General features: G+C 43.4%; 1 protein-coding gene across 2 annotated transcripts in view; it reads right to left on the minus strand.

The window, feature by feature from the left end:
* Window positions 1-19,197, minus strand: part of carm1l (coactivator-associated arginine methyltransferase 1, like) — a 197,873-nt gene that overhangs the window by 61,094 nt on the left and 117,582 nt on the right. The window lies entirely within an intron of this gene.

A 19,197-nucleotide genomic window follows, 5' to 3' on the forward strand; every position in this document is an offset into this window, starting at 1 on the left:
AATGTGACAAAACAAGTCCTGTCAAACAGATCATCCAGAAGACAGAGAAAAGGCTCTACATGGTACTTAAAACAAATAAGGTGACACGATTAAGTGTAATTCCTCTTCTTGTTTGACAATTATTCAAATCTCCCACATACACATAATCAGAGTGATTGATTCAGGGAAGAGGGCTGGCGAGGCCAGCATTTTATTGTCCACTCCAGATTTTCCCTGAGAAGGCTATGGTAAGCCATCTTCTTGTGGCTCAGAAGAGAGTCAGTAGGTGGAGGAAGTGAGCAAGCTGACAAGCTGGGCAGGCGTTGATCAGTTACACTGAGGAGCTCTAGTCATGGCCAGGTGAAAGACTGCTGAGCAAAGCATTGTTTCTCTGAGTGTGTGATCACTGCCTGAAAGATAATTCGCAACTTTTTGGAAGGTCCGTCACCTGTCCTGTACATTACTTGTCTTCAGCTGCACATCCCTGCTGTCAACTTTCACAAAAGCATGCAAGTAACATATGCAGCTGCACCTTGTACCTTCGATGAGCAAGGGTGGGAGAGTCAGGGAGAGTAGGAGAGGCCTGGAGGGAAGTGGCGAAAAGGAGAGTCAAGAGTCAGTGAGTAGGAGAGTCAAGAGAGTGTTGGCAAGCAGGAGACAGTCTTGGGGAGCGAAAGAGGTCGCACCAAATTGGCGCCAATCAGGTCACGTACGGTCAGTTGGCTCCAGTGCAAAATGATGCTAAAGCAAAGTCCCTACACCAAGTGTGCACATTGGCCCTTTATATGAACATCACTAAAGTGAAACAACACAGAATGACAACTTAAAACAGGGGCTTACTGTACCGAGTGGTGCTAATAAAAGTGATCAACATTGAAGTCCTCCACCCAGAATTCATTCCATCCCCTTGCCACCCTCAGTGCTCTGTCCAAATGGTGTTCACCATGGAGGAGCACACATTCATCAGCTGAGGGGGCTGGTGTGTGGTAATCTGCAGGAAGTTTCCTTGCCCAAGTTTGACCTGATGCCAAGAGATTAGGTTTAGGACTCCCAGGACCACTCCCTCCACTGTGCCGTCACCTCTGGTGGATCTTTCCAGGTGGTGGGGCTGCGCATATACTGAGATTGCGGCAGAGGAGACTGGGTCACTGGATGAATGGTTTGAATCTGTGAGCATGGCTGTGCGAGTCTGTTGCTCAACTAGTCTGTGAGACCGCTTTGCCACTTGTGTCACAAATCCTTAGATGTTAGTGGAGAGGACTTGAAAGGTTGACTGGAGAGGCCTTTGTTGTCCTGTGCTTAGATATTTTTGTAAAGGTTTGATACAATTGCTAGGCCATTTCAGAGGGCAGTTAAGAGTTAACCATATTGCTGGAGTCACATAGGCCCAACCGGGTATTCCCCAATGAATATTACTGAACAGATGGGTTTTTATGACAATCCATCAATTCACGGTTATCATTAGTTATACTAGCTTTCTATTTCAGATTTATTTAACTAACTAATTTAATTTATGTTCTGCTATGTTCAGCTGCTATGGCAGGATTGAACTTTTCCAATGCACATGGAGACAGGTTTGCAAGTGCCCGGGGAGTTAAGTCTTTTGTGTTTGACATCATCCTGTCGTCCACTGGATTTCTGAGGGGGCAGGGTTGATGGCAAGTGGGAAAACCTTTTGGATTTGATGGGTAAGTACGCAATTAAAAAGCCAATTATGAACGGTCTTAACGCTCAATCCTGGATCTTCTAGCCAGGGCACCCGTTTCCCAGCCTGTCAACAGCTCACCAAGGCAAGTGCACAGCACTTTAGTGAAACTGACAAGCTGGGCAGGCGTTGATCAGTTACACTAGTCATGGCCAGGTGAAAGACTGCTGTGCAAAGCATCGTTTCTCTGAGTGCGTGATCACTGCCTGAAAGATAATTGCCAACTTTTTGGAAGGTCCGTCACCTGTCCTGTACGTTACTTGCCGTCAGCTGCACATCCCTGCTGTCAACCTTCACAAAAGCATGCAAGTAACATATGCAGCTGCACCTTGCACCTTTGATGAGAGCCAAAAGAAGAAGCAAAATCAATACCAATTGCAGCTCATCTGCCTGCTGCTCAGTTATAAATCCCTCCACAGGCAGGGGGGATGGATGAAAGTAAAACCCCAACACAGGGTCTACATCAGCCCTTTCAATATTGTTTCGAGCACCAGTGCCTGGTTATCATGGCTGCAGTTGCTGTTGACATTTGCAGCCTCCCGAACCACAACCTCTTTTACAGTTGAGCAGATGGAAACCCATTTTTTCTGCAGCCAATAAAGTGACTGCCACTAGAAGGCCACCTCTCATCTCTCAGCCCCAGGTCTCTGCCTCTTGACAAGTTGTGCACTCTCTTCCCCGCAATGAGAGAAAACAGAGAGATGTGAGTATCAGCAATGGCCTGTGAGAAGAGGAGGGAAGAACAACATTTACAGAGAGTAGCTGTGAGGCATGGGAGCAAGGGGCATTAGGCTGATCTAGTGTGTGCTGGATGTTTGGGTGGGGATGCAAGTACCTGGGGACAGAAGAAAGAGTGAATTGCAAAGTGTGTTGTCCTGAGGGGTGCTGTGCATCAGAATACTGGGCAAGCCAGAATGTGGGGCTCAGAAGCAGAATGTGTTATGCACTCACTTGTTACACTTTCTTGAGGCCCTGGATCCTATTGGCTCACTGTCTCCAGGTTTATCGTAGAATTTACAGTGCAGGAGGCCATTCGGCCCATCGAGTCTGCAACGGCCCTTGGAAAGAACACCCTACTTAAGCCCCATCTCCATAACCCAGTAACCCAACCTAACCTTTTGGACACCAAGGGGTAATTGATCATGGCCAATCCACCTACCCTGCACATTTTTGGACTGTGGGAGGAAACCCATACAGACACGAGGAGAAAGTGCAAACTCCACACAGACCATTACCCGAGGCCGGAATTGAACGCGGGACCCTGGAGCTGTGAGGCAGCAGTGCTAATCATTGTGCTGCCCTACGATTGAATGCAAGATACTTCTGTTGCCACCTTACTCTGTCACTTCCATCTACGCTTGCTTGGTTAGAGTGCTAGCCTCTTCTTCTCCTCCTTGGGAGAGCTCACCTCACTGCAGCCCCACAGGTCCTGCCTGGACCTCCTGATAAGAGTTAACGATCTAGGACGAAGCTTTCTAACATCTCCTCTCTTTTCCTGTGGCTGCTATAGCCTCAAAAATTCAAGTGCTGGCGAGACATTTTATTCCATGTCATGGTCTCTACAATTATAAATCTGCCCTTTGATGCCCACCCCCTTGATTGGCTGGGAATCACAAAGGTGACATGCTAACAGTGTTGCTCAGTTAAAAAGCCTCAGCAAAGTCTACTTCATCAACATTCAGGGTCATGATGAGCAAATAATCCCACCGTTTTGGTAGGGACTAAGTGCATAAAATTCTATCCAGTAATTCAAGTTGGTGACTTTGCACCAGTATTTGCAACATTTTCTGCTTTTATTTCGGATTGCCAGCATTCTGGGAACTTTGCTTTTGTTAAAGATGAGATAGGTTGGGGGTTGAGGTGGGATATGAATTGTCTTACAGATAACAGACCTTTTACTTATCTTTTGTCCAGGATGGGACCTAAATGCTAGAAAACCTTCATCAAATGTGGGAAGCAATATTTAAGTTTTGGTGCACTTCAGATCTTTGGAAAAATCGAAGATTATTTATTGAAAAGAAATGCTTGGTTTGAAGAGGGGCACAGATTTACAAATGGAAAAGGTAATTTTCATGTAAGGTCAAAAGGAATAACGAGGACAATAAATGTCAACAGATAAAGCCATTTCTGGCCCATGTGCAAAGGCTTGTTTTTCAAAAATTGGGAAAGAATGAATTTTCATTGCCCATTTAAGGACATGGGAGAAGATCAAAGTGATTCAATCATTGTACTGAAAGACACCTAAGCATTTGTTCACTCAGGCATGTGATCCAGTTATGATCATGGCAGAGATCAGTCACTTAATTTTTAAAAATTAGAAATACAAAATTTCAGTTATTTAGTGAAAGAATTTCTGCTCAAAACAGAAGGTTTTTTTGTGATACAATAATCAACAAAAACAAATAAATACAGTCTGCCTTATGCCCCGACATCCCAAATGAACATGTTACATATGAATTAACAGGCAAATTGGGGTTGAATATAAAAATACATTTCATATTAAATGGCAGATACAACTAAGACAGATCTTATGAATTGGCTTCGCAGTCCACTGAGATTTTGGTGATCTCACACAGTAAAAAGGTCTGTTAAGCTCTGTCTTCCTCATGAGGAAGTTCAGCTCCTCTCCTTCCAGGAGCTCATCTGAAACCCAGCTGACAGCAACGCACAGCCCATTTTCACCATAAATGGGAAATATCTGCAGAACCTTCTCAAGTCATTCTGGATGGGATAGACCCATCAATGCTATCTTCCAGTAACAGAAACAGCTGCCGTAACTTATTCTCAGCTTCTGGATCTGCATTTCTGTTTTCTTCAACTTGCTTGTTCTACACCATGGGATCATCAACTGCTATCACTAGGCTTGGACTGATCTGTATCCTTAAACATCTTTTAACCAGGGTTTGTTTGCAGGGTAAGCACATTCCCTTTAGAGTGAAGGGCAAGGCTGGTAGAAGTAGGGAACCCTGGATGACTCGAGATATTGAGACTCTGGTCAAAAAGAAGGAGACATATGACGTACATAAGCAAATGGGATCAAGTGGATCCCTTGAAGAGTATAGAGATTGTCGAAATAGAGTTAAGAGGGAAATCAGGAGGGCAAAAAGTGGACATGAAATTGCTTTGGCAAATAATGCAAGGGAGAATCCAAAGAGATTCTACAGATACATAAAGGGGAAAAGAGTAACTCGGGACAGAGTCGGGCCTCTTAAGGATCAACAAGGACATATGCAGAGCCACAAGAGTTGGGTGAGATCCTGAATGAATATTTCTCATCGGTATTCACGGTGGAGAAAGGCATGGATGTTAGGAAACTAAGGGAAATAAATAGTGTTGTCTTGAGAAGTGTGCATATTACAGAGGAGGAGGTGCTGGAAGTCTTAAAGCGCATCAAGGTAGATAAATCCCCGGGACCTGATGAAATGTATCCCAGGATGTTGTGGGAGGCTAGGGAGGAAATTGCGGGTCCCTAACCGAGATATTTGAATCATCAGCAGCCACAGGTGAGGTGCCTGAAGATTGGAGAGTGGCGAATGTTGTGCCCTTGTTTAAGAAGGGCAGCAGGGAAAAGCCTGGGAACTACAGACCGGTGAGCCTAACGTCTGTAGTAGGTAAGTTGCTAGAAGGTATTCTGAGAGACAGGATCTACAAGCATTTAGAGAGGCAAGGACTGATTCGGGGCAGTCAGCATGGCTTTGTGCGTGGAAAATCATGTCTCACAAATTTGATTGAGTTTTTTTGAGGGAGTGACCAAGAAGGTAGATGAGGGCAGTGCAGTAGACGTTGTCTACATGGACTTTAGCAAAGCCTTTGACAAAGTACCGCATGGTAGGTTGTTGGAGAAGGTTAAAGCTCACGGGATCCAGGGTGAGGTTGCCAATTGGATTCAAAATTGGCTGGACGACAGAAGGCAGAGGGTGGTTGTAGAGGGTTGTTTTTCAAACTGGAGGCCTGTCACCAGTGGTGTGCCTCAGGGATCGGTGCTGGGTCCACTGTTATTTGTGATTTATATTAATGATTTGGATGAGAATTTAGGAGGCATGGTTAGTAAGTTTGCAGATGACACCAAGATTGGTGGCACAGTGGATAGTGAAGAAGGTTATCTAGGATTGCAACGGGATCTTGATCAATTAGGCCAGTGGGCCGACGAATGGCAGATGGAGTTTAATGTAGATAAATGTGAGGTGATGCATTTTGGCAGATCGAATCAGGCCAGGACCTACTCAGTTAATGGTATGGCGTTGGGGAGAGTTATAGAACAAAGAGATCTAGGAGTACAGGTTCATAGCTCCTTGAAGGTGGAGTCGCAGGTGGACAGGGTGGTGAAGGCGGCATTCGGCATGCTTGGTTTCATTGGTCAGAACATTGAATACAGGAGTTGGGACGTCTTGTTGAAGTTGTACAAGACATTGGTACGGCCACACTTGGAATACTGTGTGCAGTTCTGGTCACCCTATTATTGAAAGGATATTATTAAACTAGAAAGAGTGCAGAAAAGATTTACTAGGATGTTGCCGGGACTTGATGGTTTGAGTTATAAGGAGAGGCTGGATAGACTGGGACTTTTTTCCCTGGAGCGTAGGAGGCTTAGGGGTGATCTTATAGAGGTCTATAAAATAATGAGGGGCATAGATAAGGTAGATAGTCAACATCTTTTCCCAAAGGTAGGGGAGTCTAAAACTAGAGGGCATAGGTTTAAGGTGAGAGGGGAGAGATTCAGAAGGGCCCAGAGGGGCAATTTCTTCACTCAGAGGGTAGTGAGTGTCTGGAATGGGCTGCCAGAGGTAGTAGTAGAGGCGGGTACAATTGTGTCTTTTAAAAAGCATTTAGATAGTTACATGGGTAAGATGGGTATAGAGGGTTATGGGCCAAGTGCGGGCAACTGGGACTAGCTTAATGATAAAAATTGGGCGGCATGGACTGGTTGGGCCGAAGGGCCTGTTTCCATGCTGTAAACTTCTATGATTCTATGATTCTATGTTTGCCAGAGGCCTCAGTTTCGTTACCTTAGAAACCGGGAGTGTCAATTTCCTTTCTATGTTCACCTGCTCTGTTTTGCTTTATAGTTCAGTTTCTGCTTTCGTCTGGATTTGTCTCAAAAAATGCAAATTAAATTAAAAAACAAAGATTCCCTCAAAATCCATGATTCATTACCAGAAGAATGGATACGTTTGGGCTTATGAGTGAAAGTAGTTATAAATTAATCTGGATCTGCTTGGAGATCGAAGAATGTATTTCTAGGACCATTACTTTTTATTAATGATCTAGATGACGTGTGTGTGTATACAATCTGCAAATTCCAAGTCACCAATTGTGTTAGGACGCTGGACAATACTCTACTGCTTTTGCCAGACCTTGATGTATTGTGGATTGAGCTCATGAGTGCAGGCACATGCATGTGGGTAGGGTGAATATTCAACATAGATAACTACATTTTTCAGGGGAAAGCATTAAAGAAGGTGGAGAAAGAAAGAGATCTAAGCATTTTACTTTACAGAACTCGGAGAATAATGGGTGGCATGGTGGCAAGCACTGCTGACTCATAGTGCAAGGGGCCCGGGTTCAATTCCAGCCTTGGGCAACTGTCTGTGTAGAGTTTGCATGTTCTCCCTGTGTCTGCGTAGGTTTCCTCCGGGTGTTACGGTTTCCACCCATAGTCCAAAGATGTGCAGGTTAGGTAGGGTTATGCGGTTACAGAGATGAGGTGGGTGGGTGAGTCTAGGTGAGGTGCTCTTTGAGAGCGTTGGTGCAGACTTGATGGGCTGAATGGCCTCCTTCAACACTGTAGGAATTCTAAAGGCAGATGAGCAATGCAGTGCAACAGTAACTAGAGTATAGTTTTGGGGTGCATTCATAGAACAATGGAGTAGAAGGATGAATATTTTATCTTTGTGCAAATTCTAGGTCAAGTTGCACGGAATACAGTGATCAGTTTTGGTCTCTCCACATGGTGGGTGATTTTTACGATTTCAGATGGGTACAGAAAGACCACTAGATGAATTGCTAGTGTCATGCGAGTGTCCCTTTAAGGTTTGGTCTTACCACATGACTTGGAGCACTGCTTCAGTGATGTCATTTGTGAGTGGAGGTGGGCTGTGGCTGCCAGGTGAGAGGGGGCTTAATGTTTTGGGTTTCAGTTTTGGTTTGTTGCTTTGGACTGCAGAAGGGAAGCAGTGTTTCCCTGTTTTCATTTTAAAGCTGTTCCATGGAATTGAAAGCACATTCGGTGTGGCAAACTGCCTTGGTAACTTTAAAGTTAGAGTTTCTTTCCGGAAGGAGTTTTAAATCTGCAGGTTGGAACTGGATCAGAATCTCGGGGAAAGGGCCAGTCCCATTCAAGTGAGATTACCGTGTGCTGGGCCACACCCTTGAAAGGGGTTTTGCTTCATTGGATTTTGTATTGAATTGGAATAACTACTAAGGGGGATTCATTAAGAGTTATATACATAGATTACTGTTGTTGCTGTGTTTTCTTTATGTTTGTAATTGATAACAAATTCTTGCTGTGTTTTATATATGTTAACTACATTCTTATAATGAACTTTGTTTTGATACAAGCGCAAAGGAAGTCTGATGAATCACACCTGAAGTGAAGGCTCTTGTGCTCATCCTAGCCAAATTCAACATAAAAGTTATTGGTCATGTGAACTTCATAATTCACTGTGGAGTTTCTAAGTCCTGGCCCATAACACTAGTATAAAGCATCAATGTTTTAAAAATTGGCTAAAGAACTTGGTCTAGACTAGGGGTGACCTGATCAAAGCATATACGAGGCTCAAGCAAAATGCTATTCCATTCAATTGGTTCACGAGGCCCTGGGATCACAATTTTACATTGTATAAGGTCAAATCGTCAAATCTAGGTTAGATATCAGATGGTGGTTCTTTTCTCAGAGAACAGGCTGCCAGCTCACAGTGGATGATGAATTCCTTCAACCAAGGGCTGAAGCAGGTTTTAATTAAGGTAGTGACCACTTCTTACAAAAAGATAGGCATTGCATAACATTAATCAGGGCCGGAGTGGTCTCCTGGACTAGTCTCAAACACCTGGGAACAGTTGGAGAGGAAATTCCCAGATTTCAATATCTGCCGGAAATAGTAGAGCATTATTAATAGTTCTACTGCTCATACAGATCTGAGAATCAGCTTCAAATTTGAAGGTACCATTAACTTTCCATCACCCTTGAATGTATTAATGCATTCACATAAAATTCATTTATTCTTTACTTTAACATTTAGTTTTATATTTTTGCTTAAAAGTGATCAGAAGTGTTTCCTACAACTGAGTTAACATATTATAATGCTGACATCACAGTGTTATTTCACCTGGTTAGTGTGTAACTTACTCTCAATATAAATACTGTCCAATAGGGTTAACAGCTGGATGGGGAGCATACAAGCATACAATGGTCCAAACTTAGAAAATAGTTGTTAAAGCAACAAGCAGCCACTGTTAATTAAACAATCTCATAATTTCACAAGTGATAGATGAATAAAAGGATTGGGCAGCTTCTCAGTTAACTTAGTCGTTATATCTCAATAATATGGAGAAGAGGGAAATTATGATAAATGTACTATTGAGAATAATGTCAGGACCAATCGTAGTCAGTGAGCTACAAGTGACAGATCTCTTCTCTTGAAAAACATTAACACACGGTCAGAATTAAGTACAAATGTTATTCCTAGAACCATTCTGGAACAAATCTACCGAACACTTTATTTTAATTTCTAAGTGAACCATCAGATCAGCCAATAGAGAGCTTTTGACTTAACAAAAAGAACAGCAGTGACCAGACAAAGTGCACAATAAATATTGTATATTAGTCATAAATGAAATGAAATGAAAATCGCTTATTGTCACAAGTAGCCTTCAATGAAGTTACTGTGAAAAGCCCCTAGTCGCCCGACAGTACAGTGTTTTTTTCAAAAAGTGTCAAGTAATTGACTGACTAATCGTCTGTGGCACTGCATGCAAGGGTGGGTGAAATAGGCCTTTGTCAGGGGTGCAAAATGAGGGATTGTGGATCAGCAGCTCATTTTACACTCACCAGTGACTTCAATGGGGGAAAAAAGATGGGATGTAAAATGAGCTGCTGGTTCGCCATTGTCTGTCTTGTACTAGTGCCAAAGACTAATTTGACCCGAGGAGCCGAGACTAAAGACAATTAGAGCTGAGGGGAAGAGGATGATGTAAGACAGAAAAAGGCAACATGGGTGGGTGGGGGAGAGGGAGGTAGTTGGAAGAAGAGGAAGAAGGAGGTGGGAGTAGGGAAAAGGGTCAATAAAGGCGGGGAAGTTGGGTAAAGGAGGAGGCAAAGTTTGATAGGATAGAGGGAAGAGATAAAGGGGTAGGGAAGTTGGTGAAGGTGAGAGCATGGAGAAGGAATAGAAGGCGAGGGGAGGAGACTAAAGTGGGGAAACAGGCTGAAAGATGTGTGGAGAGGTAGATGGGGAAGGTTTTCTATTATAAATGAAAACAATGTTTATCTTCCAGCACTGGTGTGAGTGCTTCCTCTACATAGAAGAAATTATATTTCTAAATTTTATTTTTGACATTGAAGCTTGGATTTAATGGGGTGCAGAGTAAGACTGTGATCCCAAATGCAGGTAGAGAACTTCCAGCATAGAAAGCGGGATGTACTTTCTGGGAGAAGTGCCAAAGACTGTGGAAGTATGATGTTTGAGAAATAGAGATAGAGTTAATGGGGCCAAAGATAAGGGCAGAGACCCCCTCTAGCGTGGACAAGAGTAAAGTTGATGGGAGACTGAAATTTAAGGGTGTGGTGACTGAGGATAATTAGATGAATGCAGCAAGTGGGGAATCTGACCAGTGGACCAAGAAGGAATAGTACAAGATATCATGATTAGACAATTGTTACTCATCAACAGCCATGTATGTAATCTCTTGGTAGATGCAAAAATACAACCTAAAGCCCAAAACAAATTAGGAAAAGAAAAATCTGCAAAATGTCTCTACTACTCCTTTTGGCAGTCAGAAATTAGTCAATGGTAAGACAATCGCCATGCTTGTATTACCTCCAATTCCATTGCCCTTTTATCAGGCATGATCTCCCATCTCAGACGAAAGTTGGTTGAGCTCTTTTGAAAGATTAAAGTCAGAATTCATAGCACAAATGTCAACTTGTTCTGAGGAAAGACCGTCCAACATCGAACCTAGCCCTAGCTTTGCATAATTTATATGCATAATCCTTGGTCCTCTCCAATTGAAATAATCTGTCAAGAGGAATACAATCTATTCCGCTAACAGTTCTACATTCCCAATTAAATCACTCCCAAGTGATTTTTTTCCCCCCTTGCTCATCAAACCTTAAAGGTTCCAGTGCACTGGGCAGCACGGTGGCGCAGTGGTGAGCACGGCTGCCTCACAGCGCCGAGGTCCCAAAGTTCGATCCTGTCTCTGGGTCATTGTCCGTGTGGAGTTTGCACATTCTCCCCCCGTTTGCGTGGATTTCGCCCCCACAACCCAAAGATGTGCAGAGTAGGTGAATTGGCCACGCTAAATTGCCCCTTAATTGGAAAAAATGAATTGTGTACTCTAAATTTAAAAAAAAAACTTCCAGTGCAAATCCTCATCAATAATCCAACAACAAACAGTCACAGTTTTTTTAACGCTCAGTATGTAATAGTTACTTATTATATTATAAGTTTGAGGGATAACTTGCTTCTGCATGTTGTGTTTGGATATGTTTGTATGCATAATACCATCTGAACGTACTGGAGTAACAGTTTAAAATAAGTTCTCCTCAGGGCAGCACGGTGGCGCAGTGCGTTAGCACTACGGCCTCACGGCACAGAGGTCCCAGGTTAGATCCTGGCTCTGGGTCACTGTCTGTGTGGAGTTTGCACATTCTCTCTGTATTTGTGTGAGTTTCGCCCCCACAACGCAAAAACATGCAAATTAGGTGGATTGGCCACGCTAAATTGCCCCTTAATTGGAAAAAATGAATTGGATACTCTAAATTTAAAAAAAAATAAGTTCTCCTTTCAATGATAATTAACTTCAAACTTCAGAAGTTAAGTGCTGTCTGGCTTTTTTTTAGTCATGTAAATATTTTTCTATCACTTATAATTTGTCTTCTATTATAATTTAAGTTATAAACAGCTTCTCCCTCACCTCGTTACAAATAAATTATGTGTTACTCACTGTCTTTTGATCGTTGCTTTTCTTTCTCTTGTTCATCAGAACTTTCAGTGCAGCTCCTCATCCTTAACAGTGTAAGCTAATTAGTTAATTCTTGTTTAATCTATGGAATTCTGGTAATTTGGGAGAAATTGTATCCATGGCAGACATCCCTTGAACTGATTATGTATTGTTCCATTTTTGATTTCCTGCATATCTCATGGTTAAAACTAGATCGCAATCACCTCTATTAAAGTTGCTCTTGTTCCAAGTAGCTTGTGCATTATTAGGTGTTCACCCAGGTCCTGGACTTGATCAGCACCAATTTCATTTTATTCTGCCTGCTTTCCCTGGAGAGAGTACATATCCTGTGCTCCTCATGCTAACATCAGGAATTTTGTTTATAGCGCGGAAGGGGCCAAAAACCATGATTTATCCGTTGATTGTCCTGCACATTTGAGCACCTGCAGGTTTGATTCCCAGTAATTCTTTTCCTATAGTATTGTATAATAATGCGTGCACTATAATTGACAAGTGATTATCCCACAGGCATTAAGTTTTTGGTTCATTCAAGCACATTCAATCTTTATATGGCATTTGTATAGCTTTTGAAAATTAATAGAAATCTGGTCAGAACGCGATTTATATTTAAAAATTTGTGTTTTCTAAACAAAATGGCATTTTGTTGTCTCTGTTTAAATATGCTAGGATTGGAAACGGGTTTGGTTATTTTACTTCTGTGATCCAATTCTAAAACTTCTCTCCTGAGCATTGAAATCCACCCTCCCGCATGACTGCAACTACGTCCTGTTTTATCATGTGCTTTGCACAACTTTGGATTTGCCCCTGTTCTGGGTTACTTAGCACCTTCAATAATGGCATTACTCATGCTACCGATTCACTCAAGCAGCACTTTTCTAGTTAAAACAAACTCTGCAAATAAAGGGATCAGAAAGCAAATACAGGCTGATAGTGTCTGGTGGACAAGTAAGAACTGATCTTGGCGAGACTATGAAGTGATGTGTATCTGCTGACAGATACCAAAGTCCAACAACATCTTTTGAAAGTTTTCAATGTAATCCAAGATGAGCTGCTGCTGCATTTTCTGAAATCTGAATACCTATGGAACAAATTCTTATGTTGGAAAGTGTTATTGAAAGAGACAGCATGGGTAAACCGGATGCTCTACTGCTTTTTTAAAAAAAAAACTTTTATTTTGCTAAAACGCATTAACAGAAGGAATGCCAAGCTTTAACAACACAATTAAAACCCCATCTACAGGCAGTTTGTTTGTGAACTAGCTTGAAGAAAAGCATTATCCACTCACGCCTGCTTCTTTGCACTTAGCAGATCTGATAGTTCCCGAACAGCTAGAGAATACCACCATTGTTCTCTGGGAAAAATAAATAAATCTGAGAAGTCAATGTGTACCTTGGAGTCAAAAGTGTCAATTTACATTATTTGTATTGGATCAACAGCCTGCAGAAATTCAATGCATTCTGGTTAGAATGAAACCCTAGTTTGTACATTTACTATGTAACCATTGTAGAAGAGCAGGCAACACTGTGATTCAACGTGGCCAAGCAACGTGAGGAAGAGCAGTGCCCAAGTCCCATCAAACAGCGTTGGTTTTTGCATAGCATGTGGTCGGCAATACTTGGCAGAGGATTATGCTAGTGAGAAGCCTGTTAAAATTTGTACGACATAAATATTCTATTTCCCTTTAAGTGGTCCTGTGAAATACTGCAGGAATTATAATTAGAAACATTATGATTTATGCAGGAAAACGTGGCAATAAACATATATTTCTTTTGTCTTTTATTTCAATCGCATATATTAAAGGTTGCCAAAAATAGTAAGTAAAGGGTGCTTGTTGGGATATAAATACAGAAATTAGGACTGCCCTTTTGTTGGATTGCCAACTTGCCACGGTAGAGAGGCTTGAATGTTCCATTGATCCCTGGAGCAATGTGGTTGGGAGTCTTAAGCTCCTGGCAGGATCACCCACGATGGTGAGGTCAGAGGGGAAGAACCAGACAAAGTGCAATCCAAACAAGTCCTCAACGGCGGATCAGGCAGAAGATACATGTATGGTATCAAAGGCTGTGGTGGTGGATGAAGGCTGCAGCAGTAGTGAGATCCTCAGTCATCGAGGTTTCATTGCCACTGGAACAGGACCTACCCTCTGTCAAGGACCATGGGAGGGATTCTCCACCGGCGGGATGCTCAGTTTTACCGGTGCCCAGGAGTTTCCCGATGGTGTGGGGCTGTCCCACAATGGGAAATTCCATTGACTGGCCGGAATAATGAAGAATCCCGCCGGCAGTTCGAGGCAGAAGTGTGGTGGGGCGGGGCAGAGAATTCAGCCCCATATATTTGCTGATGTGTAACAGCATACCCACATTAAAAGATGTCCCGCACCAGGAATTTACCTAAAGGAAACCAGCCCGCCCCCCACACAGACAAGCCCTGCAATCCGTGGGTGGTGACGGGAACAGGACAATGAGATCTGGAAGTCCCTGGCTTTGGACCGGCACGTAGGCAGTAATCGCTCTTGGAATAGGAACAGGAGAGAGTTTTGGCAGCTTTCTTCACGACTGAGCAGCCCTCTTCAGGATCCACTCTCCTCATACTATTCTGAGGTTTCCAGCATAACCTGTGGCTGTCCCACTTTACAGCCACTGAAGTGCGTTTGAAATATTCACTGTGCATTATTGAAACATGGGCAGCTAACATCCCACAAACAGCATATGATAATGATAGGAGGGGCTGGTTTAGCACAGGACTAAATCGCTGGCTTTGAATGCAGACCAAGGCAGGCCAGCAGCACGGTTCTATTCCCGTATCAGCCTCCCTGAACAGGCACCAGAATGTGGCGACTAGGGGCTTTTCACAGTAACTTCATTTGAAGCCTACTTGTGACAATAGCAATTTTCATTTTATATGGGCTGCACGGTAGCATTGTGGATAGCACAGTTGCTTCACAGCTCCAGGGTCCCAGGTTCGATTCCAGCTTGGGTCACTGTCTGTGCGGAGTCTGCACATCCTCCCCATGTGTGTGTGGGTTTCCTCCGGGTGCTCAGGTTTCCTCTCACAGTCCAAAGATGTGCAGGTTAGGTGGATTGGCCATGATAAATTGTCCTTAGTGTCCAATATTGCCCTTAGTGTTGGGTGGGGTTACTGGGTTATGGGGATTGGGTAGAGGTGTTGACCTTGGGTAGGGTGCTCTTTCCAAGAGCCGGTGCAGACTCGATGGGCCGAATGGCCTCCTTCTGCACTGTAAATTCTATGATAATCTATGATAATGATCACATGGATTGTTGTAGAAATGTTGTTTGATGGATAAATATTAGCCAGCGTACTGGGGATTAATTCCCAGCTCTTTTATGAAATAGTGTCATTGGATTTCTTCTGTCCCCCTGAGGGGGCAGGCGTTTAATGTCTCATCTGAAAGATGGCACTAGTGACAGTGCTCAGTACTGCACTGGAAAAATCAGCCCAGATTTTTTTTGCTCAAGTGTCTGGAATGGGACTGCAAACCCAACCCTCTGACTCAGATGTGAGAGTGCTGCCTACTAAATCAGGGTAGAGGCAGGATAAAGGTTTGGAGCACACATAGTTTGGAAGGCAGGGACAGAGCCTCGCAAAGGATAACAATGGTTGACTGGAAGAAAAGGCCAGGTTTGAGCCAAGAAAAGGCTTTAAGTGCATGTTTGTGGTAGTGAGCAAGAGCAGGGCTTTTGCAAGAACACCACTGCAAAGCAGTGAAAAGTTCAGGAGCTGAGCTTCACAGGACAGAAACAGAGCCTCAGAGAAAATAGGCACAGGGAACATCCCTGGGATGGAGCCTAAACCTGTCTGGTAAAGAGCAGGGAGGAGGGAGGGTGGGAGGTGTGAGAGCTGGGGATGGACAATACAAAAGTGAAATGCAACCGCAGCACTTATCAGCAGGAAATCTGCATTTACAGCTTGACAGGTAAAAATGAACACAAGATATTTTTACTATTGATGTTGAAGTAGGAGAATCCATTGCTAAAAGAAGAGAGTTAAATTATGAGGACAGTTTGCATGACCAGGATTCCTTCAAGAGGGTAGTTGTAGAGAAGCTATTTCCTCTGGTGCTAGAGCAAGAGCCCACAACCTTAAAATAGGAGCTAGGCTGATCAGGATCGATGTCAGAAAGCAGTATTAAGGATTACGGAACTAAGGCGGGTCGATACAGTTAAGACACCAATTGGCCGTGACCTAACTGAATGGAAAAATAGACTCAAGGGGCCTACTCCTTTTCCAATTTTAAGAGCTTTATTTAAAGATTCTGGCACAGGAAGTAGTGCTACACAACCACACACAACATTTCTAACATATTTTTCGTTCATCTACTGGTGCACATGGAATCTAAGCCAAGAGTTAGAATTTAGCTGCATTTGCTGCCAATGTCATGCAGGCGCAGCCATGCTGTTTTACTTCATGACGTCAATGCCAATGCCGAGTAGGCAGAGGCCAGGAGCAGAGGTGCTTATCAAACAACTATTAAAGACAGTAATTCAAAAAGCCTCATCTTCTCCGAGTTGAGGGGCAGAGGCCGGGAATGGCGCTAAGGATCGCGATGGGAAGGGAGAGAAGGCATGTGATCCACCTGGGGACAGCCACAAATAAGGATTGCAGCCTTCATATCCTGACTTGGAGCTTGAGGATTCCTCTTAATCTGGGCCTGTCACCAGTAAGAAGCCTCGAGCTCCAAAAATGGAGGTTGTAATCTGGAATTCCCATGTGAATCAGAAGCCTCCCCCACTCCCGCTCCGTGGGAACCTGGGTGAACAGCTTCAGGATCTGAATAAGATCCAACCAACATTGTGTCTCTTACATGTGATGTCATTGGCATGGACAAGTGCACATGCGTGGATGGGGTATTGGCAGTCATCTTGCACTGGCAGGAGATGCAGTGTTAGAATTTACCTGTTGACGTCAATATATTCTGTCCTTATTTTTATATTTCCACAATAAATCTGGGTTTCGGAATTTGTACTGGAAAAGGTTGACAGAAGTTACATAGAAAGAAACATAGAAAAAAAATAGGAGCTGGAGGAGGCCATTCGGCTCTTCAAGCCCGCTCCAAACCTTTATCCTGCCTCCACACTGATTTAGTAGGCAGCACTCTCACATCCGAGTCAGAGGGTTGGGTTTGCAGTCTCATTCCAGACACTGGAGCAAAAAAAATCTCGGCTGATTTTTAAGAGAATCATATGACAAGATAGTGTGGCGAACTGGGCAGCACCTTTGAAAGGCTGACACAGACATGATGGGCTGGAAGGCCTCCTGCAAAGATTATATGAATTAAACATTTCAACAATAGGTCTTGCATCTTTGAATTTGTCTATATATATGTTTCTGGAACATACGTCTTCATTCACCTGAGGAAGGAGCACTGCTCCGAAAGCTAGTGTTTGAAACAAACCTGTTGGACTTTAACCTGGTGTTGTAAGGCTTCTTACTGTGCTCACCCCAGTCCAACGCCGACATATACACACAATAGTGGCAGTGCTGGGAACAGATCAACAGATCACCCAGTAATACTATACTTCATCTGGTCAGGTGCAGAGTAAAGCTTCCAGCAAGGTTTTTTCAGGCTGAACCTCCGAGAAGTACCTATTAATATTCCAGTACAAATTCTTCTATTTCACCAACTGGTCATACCTTTCCCCCTCTGAAAAAGGCTACAAATTTACAACGAATCATAAACCAAATAGAGACCCGATGAGACTGTCCAAATTAATTTTGCATCATAATGTACTGGAGAGATTTTCATCTGCTCAGTGTGGATGAGCAATCATTTGGCCTAGCTATCTTCATTGACTCTGGCTGAGAATTCACATGAAGTGCGACACCCTCCTTGGATGGAATATTGATCTGTTTATTCTCCTAAAAAGTCACCTTTTTTAATTCATTCATGGGATGGTGGCCTCTCTGGCAAGACCAGCATTTAGTCTTCATCCCTAATTGTCCTCGAGAAAGTGGTGGTGAGCTGCCTTCTTGAATTACCGCAATTTGTCTGATGTCGGTACATCCTCAGTGCTGTTAAGAAATTCCAACATTTTGTCCCAGTGAAATTAACAGGACTTAGTGGGGAGCTTGCCTTGCAGGTTCCATGTGCCTGCTGACTTGTTCTTCCAGGTGGCAGAGGTTATGAGTTTGGAAGGTGTTGTCAAAGGAGCGTTGGCAAGTTGCTACTCTACAGCTATGGTGCACCAGTGGTGAAAAGACTGAATGTTTAAGGTGGTAAATGGGTACCAATCAAGTGGAGACACGTGTGAAAAATCTCCAGGCATTGTTAGAAAAAGAGGAGACGGTTAAACAGCAGATTCTGATTGCCGATACTCAGAAATCTGTGGAGACGTCACAAAATATTATTTCAACTCATTCAGCAGAAAACTCTCAGTTACAGGAAGTCCTTTCTGGTGCCAAAGCAAATGAAAAAAAATTGCTTTGTCCTGGATGGCGTCACACTTCAGTGTTGTTGGAGCTGCACTCATTTAGGCAAGTGGAGAATACCCCAACAGACTCCTGATTTGTGTCTTGTACATGGTGGAGAGACTTTGGGGAGTAAGGAGGTGAGACTCTTGGTGCAGAATTCCCAGCCTCTGACCTGCTCTTGTATAGCGTACTTACTTTGCACATCCCGATCAGTTTGGAATTAAAGAACAAAGAAAAGTACAGCACAGGAACAGGCCCTTCGGCCCTCCAAGCCTGTGCCGACCATGTTGCCCGTCTAAACTAAAATCTTCTGCACTTCCGGGGTCCATATCCCTCTATTCCCATCCTATTCATGTATTTGTCAGGATGCCCCTTAAACGTCAATTAATTAACAGACATGTAGTCCTGTGTTGTAACTACACCAAATGGACATTTCTCTTTTCGGGATGGCAAGTGATGCTCCTGCCAAGCTCCTTCACCCCCTCCATTGAACCAGAACTGATCCTCTAGCTTGATGGTAATGATAAAGTGAAGGATATGCCAGGCCATGAGGTCACAGATTGCAGTTGAATACAATTTCTACTGCTTCTAATGGACCCCAGTTTTGAGCGACTAGATCAGACCTGAATCTACTCCATTTAGCACAATGGTAGCAAGACACAACATGATAGGCCACATTTATTTTTCCTTTGAATGACATGGACTACCTTGAACACTTTAATCCGAACGAACACGAGTAACATGACCTGTTACTATAAAGTATCCGTTGGTGGAATTTTCCGGCCCCTCTCGCTGGCAGGATTTTCTGGTCCTGCCAGAATCAATGGACTTTTGAATGGCTCGCCACATTTTCCCATTCTGCTCCCACCGCGACACAAAATTCCGCCGTGTTTCTAAATGCA

The sequence above is a fragment of the Scyliorhinus torazame genome, chromosome 9, assembly GCF_047496885.1.
Source record: "Scyliorhinus torazame isolate Kashiwa2021f chromosome 9, sScyTor2.1, whole genome shotgun sequence".
NCBI classification, from domain to species: Eukaryota; Metazoa; Chordata; class Chondrichthyes; order Carcharhiniformes; family Scyliorhinidae; genus Scyliorhinus; species Scyliorhinus torazame.